The sequence below is a fragment of the Syngnathoides biaculeatus genome, chromosome 11, assembly GCF_019802595.1.
Source record: "Syngnathoides biaculeatus isolate LvHL_M chromosome 11, ASM1980259v1, whole genome shotgun sequence".
Classification (NCBI taxonomy): domain Eukaryota; kingdom Metazoa; phylum Chordata; class Actinopteri; order Syngnathiformes; family Syngnathidae; genus Syngnathoides; species Syngnathoides biaculeatus.
Window position 1 is genome coordinate 2,187,720 of NC_084650.1, and position 6,000 is coordinate 2,193,719.

A 6,000-nucleotide genomic window follows, 5' to 3' on the forward strand; every position below is an offset into this window, starting at 1 on the left:
TACATCAGTCATGCATTGTCACATTTCTCAATCCATTTTTCTCTAGCGAGACTGCATCTCACATCTGGATGGAAGGAATCAATCCATGGTTGAACAAGAAATGGGGGCAGTGCTTATGGTTAAGATGAATCTACACTAAAATCTGGGGCATTCAATGAAATAGAGCTTTTTTTTTAAACCTATTATTAACGCTGCACTCATTTGCTTTTCCCAATTCAAAATGATGGTCATGAAATGGTTGCTTCAGACTGAAAGCAAGAAAGAAAGGTCAACAACATCAATGCTGTTCAGTTTGTTTTAAGGCTAAAAAGATATCACACTCGTCAAGGAAAACTGGCACGTGTATGAAAAGCAATGTACACCATGGGGAGTTTTACTGAGATAAATTGGAAATACTGTTCCATATCATACATTACAGGATTGAAAATAATCTCAAAAAGTCTGTTTTTCACTGCAAAAGGACCATCCAGTGAAAATATATTTCCCCCATCCAGATTTCTGCATTTATTTTTCCATATCTATCACACACAAAGGTTTGAAGTAATCAAATAAATATAGTTTAATGTCACTCAGAGATAACCCAGGAAATACAAAATTCAGTTTTCAAATGATCATTCAACTTATTAAGGCACAAAAAAATCCAAACCTTCAGATGCTCTGTAAAAAACGAATTGCACCCGTGCTCCATGTTAAATCACAAAGTCACTGTGACTAACCACAAATTTGGGAAAGGTGAGTTCAATTTCACAAGCCAGACCCAAACCTGATTAGCACCATAATTGTTGAATCAAGAAATCACTTAAATACAATCTGTTAAGGAAGATGAAGTAGGCTACAAGATCTCAAAAACCAATGCCTCTTGCCATAATCTAAAGAAATTCAAGAAGAAATGAGAAAAAAAGTGATTGGAATCCCGCAGCCTTGAAAAGGTTACAAAGCCATTTCCAAGGTTTTGGGTCTTCAGCGAACTATTGTCAGAGCCATTATCCAGAAATGGAGAAAACTGGGAACAGTGGCAAACCTTACTTGGAGTGGATAACCAACTAAAATTAGTCCAAGAGTGCAACAACAGCTCATTCAGGATGTCACAACAGAACCTCAAACAACATCTAAAGACCTGCAGGCTTCACCAACTTCAGTTAAGGTCAGTGTTCATGACTCTACCATAAGAAAGACACTGACCTAAAATTGCATCCCTGTTAGAGCTCCCAGGTGAAAACCCTTGCTGTAAACAAGGAACACAAAGGCTCATTTCACATTTGCCAAAACAACATCATGATGATCCTCAAGACTTTTGGGGAAAGATTCTGTAGACAGACACGTCAAAAATTTACCTTTTCAGAAGGTGAAAGGCCCGTTACATCTGGTGTAAAAATGGCATAGTATTTGATAAAAAGAACATTGTGCCAAAAGTGAAGCATGGCGGTGGCAGTGTAATGGATTGGGGCTGCTTTCCTTCTTCAGAAGTAGGACAACTTCTTGTGATTGATGGCACAATGGATTCTGCTGGGTAACAGAAAATCCTGAAGGAGAATGTCTGGCCTTCAGTTTGTGCCGTTAAACACAAGTGCTCTTGGATCATGCAGCAGGACAATGAGGTACTTCATGCTAGAAAACCCTCCAATATGGCGGAGTTGAGAAAAAAGAAGAGAAAAAGAAGAGTGGGACCAAATTCCTCCAGAGCAATGTGAAAGACTTCTTTTTCTTTCAGCTTGTCCCGTTAGGGGTCGCTGCAGTGTGTCATCTTTTTCCATCTAAGCCTATCACATGCATCCTCCTCTCGAACACCCACTGTCCTCATTGTCCTCCCTCACAAGATCCATCAACCTTTTCTTTGGTCTTCCTCTCGCTCTTTTGCCTGGCAGCGCCATCCTCAGCACCCTCTACCAATAAACTCACTCTGTCCCCTCTGAACATGTCCAAACCATCTAAGTCTGCTCTCTCTAATATTGTCTCCAAAACATTCAACTTTGGCTGTCCCTCTAATGAGCTCATTTCTAATCCTATCCAACTTGCTCACTCCGAGCGAGAACCTCAGCATCTTCATTTCTGCTACCTCCAGTTCTGCTTCTTGTTGTTTCTTCAGAGCCACAGTCTCTAATTCATAAATCATGCCCGGCCTCACCACTGTTTTATAAACTTTGCCCTTGATCCTAGCGGAGACTCTTCTGTCACATAGAACACCAGACATGTTTCGCCAACTGTTCCATCCTGCTTGTACCCATTTCTTCACTTCCTTAACACACTCACCATTGCTCTGGATTGTTGACCCTAAATATTTGAAGTCATCCACCATTGCTATCTCTTCTCCCTGGAGCTTCACTCTTCCTACTCCGCCCCTCTCATTCACACACATGTATTCTTTTACTTCAGCTAATCTTCCTTCCTCTCCTTTCCAGTGCATCCCTCCATCTTTCTAATTGTTCCTCCACCTGCTCCCTGCTTTCACTGCAGATCACAATATCATCTGCGAACATCATGGTCCACGGGGATTCCAGTCTAACCTCGTCTGTCAGCCTATCCATTACCACTGAAAGCAGCAAGGGGCTCAGCGCGGATCCCTGGTGCAGTCCCACCTCCATCATAAATTCTGCTGTTCTGCTGCCCTCATACATGCCCTGTAGTATTTTTACCTATTTCTCTGCCACACCAGACTTGCGCATGCAGTATCACAATTCCTCCTTTGGTACTCTGTCATAGGCCTTTTCTAGGTCTACGAAAACACAATGTAGCTCCTTCCGACCTTCTCTGTACTTTTCCACGAGCATCCTGAAAGCCAAATAATGCATCTGTGGTACTCTTTCTAGGCATGAAACCATACTGTTGCTCGCAGATACTTACTTCTGTCCTGAGTCTACCCTCCACTACTCTTTCCCATAATGTCATTCTGTGGCTCATCATCTTTATTCCTCTGTAGTTTCCATAGCTCTGAACATCGCCTCTGTTCTTAAAAATGGGAACTCGAACACTTTTCCTCCATTCTTCTGGCATTTTCTCTCCCCCTAGTATTATATTGAATATGTTGGTCAAAAATTCCACAGCCACCTCACCAAATTTCTTCCATACCTCCACTGGTATGTCAATGGAACCAACTGTCTTTCCATTTTTCATTCTGTTCAGTGCCTTTCTAACTTGCCCCTTACTAATCATTGCAACTTCCCGTTTATTCACGCTTGCCTCTTTACTCTCCCTTCTCTCCCATTTTCTTCATTCATTAACTTCTCAAAGTACTCTTTCCATCTAATCAGCACACTACTAGCACTAATCAGCATATTCCCATCGCTATCCTTAATCACCTTTACTTGCTGCACATCCTTCCCATCTCTATCCCTCTGTCTGGCCAACCTATAGTAGTCCTTTTCTCCTTCTTTTGTATCTAACCTGGTGTACATGCCTTCATATGCCTCTTGTTTAGCCTTCGCCACCTCTACCTTTGTCCTCCGACGCATATCAATGTATTCCTTTCGCCCTCCTCCCTCCTCTTCAAGTCCCACTTCTTCTTCGCTAATCTCTTTCCTTGGATGATTTCCTGAATTTTGGGGTTCTACCACCAAGTCTCCCTCTCCTCTTTCCTACCAGAAGACACCCCACGTACTCTCCTGCCTGCCTCTCTGAACACCGTGGGAGTAGTATTCCAGTCTGCTGGGAGCTCTTCCTGTCCATCTTCAGTCTGTCTCACCTCTTTCCGAAAGGCCTCACAACATTCTTCCTTTCTCAACTTCCACCTCCTGATTCTCTGTTCTACCTTTGTCTTCTTAGTCTTCTTACCCATCACCAGTCATCCTACCCACCACCATCATATGCTGTCGAGCTACACTCTCCCCCACCACTACTTTACAGTCGGTCACCTCCTTCAGATTACACTGCCAGCACAAAATATAATCCACCTGCATGATTCTACCTCCGCTCTTGTTGGTCACTCTATGTTCCTCTCTCCTGGAACTTCTTCATCGCCCTGTTTCCTTACCCAACATGTCCATTGAAATCTGCACCAGTCACAACTCTCTATCTGTCCGGGATTCTCAAGACTACTTCATCTAATTCCTTCCAGAATTTCTCTTTCAACTCGAGGTCACATCCGACCTGTGGGGCATATCCGCTAACCACATTATACATAACACCCTCAATTTCAAGTTTCATCATCATCACGCGATCTGATAGTCTTTTCACCTCCAAGATATTCTTAGCCAGCTCTTCTTTAAAAATAACACCGACTCCATTTATCTTCCCATTTACTCCATGATAAAATAATTTAAACCCTGCACCTAAACTTCTAGCCTTACTCCCTTTCCACTTTCTCACCTAATCATCATGTCAACTAATTCTTGTCATAGTCCCAACATTCAAAGTCCCTACACACAGCTGTAGGGTTTGTGCATTTTTTTTCTTCTTCTTCTTCCAACCAAGCCACTTTCCTCCTCTTTTTTGTCTTAATGTAGGTCACATTATTATGTAATTATCGCAAATCCTAGATTTCAGTTATTGCTGCCAAGGGTGGCACAACACATTATCAGGGTCAAAAAAGGTTGAATTTTTTTGTGCCTAAATAGATTGAATTGTCATTTAAAAAGTGCATTTTGTATTTCCTTGCGTTGTCCGAGCGATTAAAATTGGTTTGCTGATTTGAAATCTTGAAAAAGAGGAATGCACAGAGCCTACAACTGAGTGTAGGGACTTCGAATGTTGGGACTATAACAGGAAAAGCTCAGGACTTGGTTGACATGATGATTACGAGAAAGGTTGATATACTGTGCATACAAGAGAGTAGGTGGAAAGGTAAAAAGGCTTGAAGTTTAGGAGCAGGGTTCAAATTATTCTACCACGGAGTAGATGGGAAGAGAAATGGAGTAGAGGTTATTTTAAAGAAAGAGCTGGCTAAGAATATCTTGGAGGGGAAAAGAGTATCAGATCGAGTGATGAGACTAAAATTTTAAAGTGATGGTGTTATGTATAATGTGGTTAGCGGCGATGCCCCACAGGTAGGATGTGACCTAAAGTTGAAAGAGAAATTCTGGAAGGAACTAGATGAAGTAGTTCTGATCATCCCAGACAGCGAGAGAGTTGTGATTGGTGCAGATTGTAATGGACATATTGGTAAAGGAAACAGGGGCGATGAAGAAGTGATGGGAAAGTACGGCATCCAGTAAAGGAACTTTGAGGAACAGATGGTGGTGGACTTTGCAAAAAGGATGGAGATGGCTGTAGTTGTCATGCTCCTGGCATCCTCCCCAGGCTGGGTGTGGTCAGCCAATTAGTCGACACACACCTGCACCCTGTTTCAGCTGATTACACCCAGTACTTATAGGACACAGGGGACAACTAGTCCTCCGCCAGATCATTGATTCCCATGCTTCGTTCCCGCAATCCCGTATACCTGACCTACCGTGTACCGACCCTCGCCTGTTCCCTGACAATCCTTGTAAGCCTGCCTCTTCTGATACTGCTGCTTTTCCTGACTGACTCGCTGATTATTGACCACGGACCGAATAAAGGCTTTCTGTACACTACCTGCTTGCCTCTGGAGTCGTGCATTTGGGTCCGCCCTCGAGCCTCGTTTGTGACAGTCGTGAACACTTATTTCAAGAAGAGGGAGGAACATATAGTGACGTAAAGACCGGAGGTAGTAGCACGCAGGTGGATTATATTTTGTGCAGACGATGTAATCTGAAGATTACTGACTGTAAAGTAGTGGTAGGGGAGAGTGTAGCTCAACAGCATAGGATGGTGGTGTGTAGGATGACTCTGGTGGTGGGTAGGAAGATTATGAAGACAAAGGTAAAGCAGGACCGAAGTAAGTATCTGCGAGCAACAGTATGGTTTTATGCCTAGAAAGAGTACCACAGATGCATTATTTGCCTTGAGGATGCTAGTGGAAAACTACAGAGAAGGTCAGAAGGAGCTACATTGTGTCTTTGTGGATCTAGAGAAAGCCTATGAGAGTACCAAGAGAGGAACTGTGGTACTGCATGCGTAAGTCTGATGTGGCAGAGAAGTGTGTTA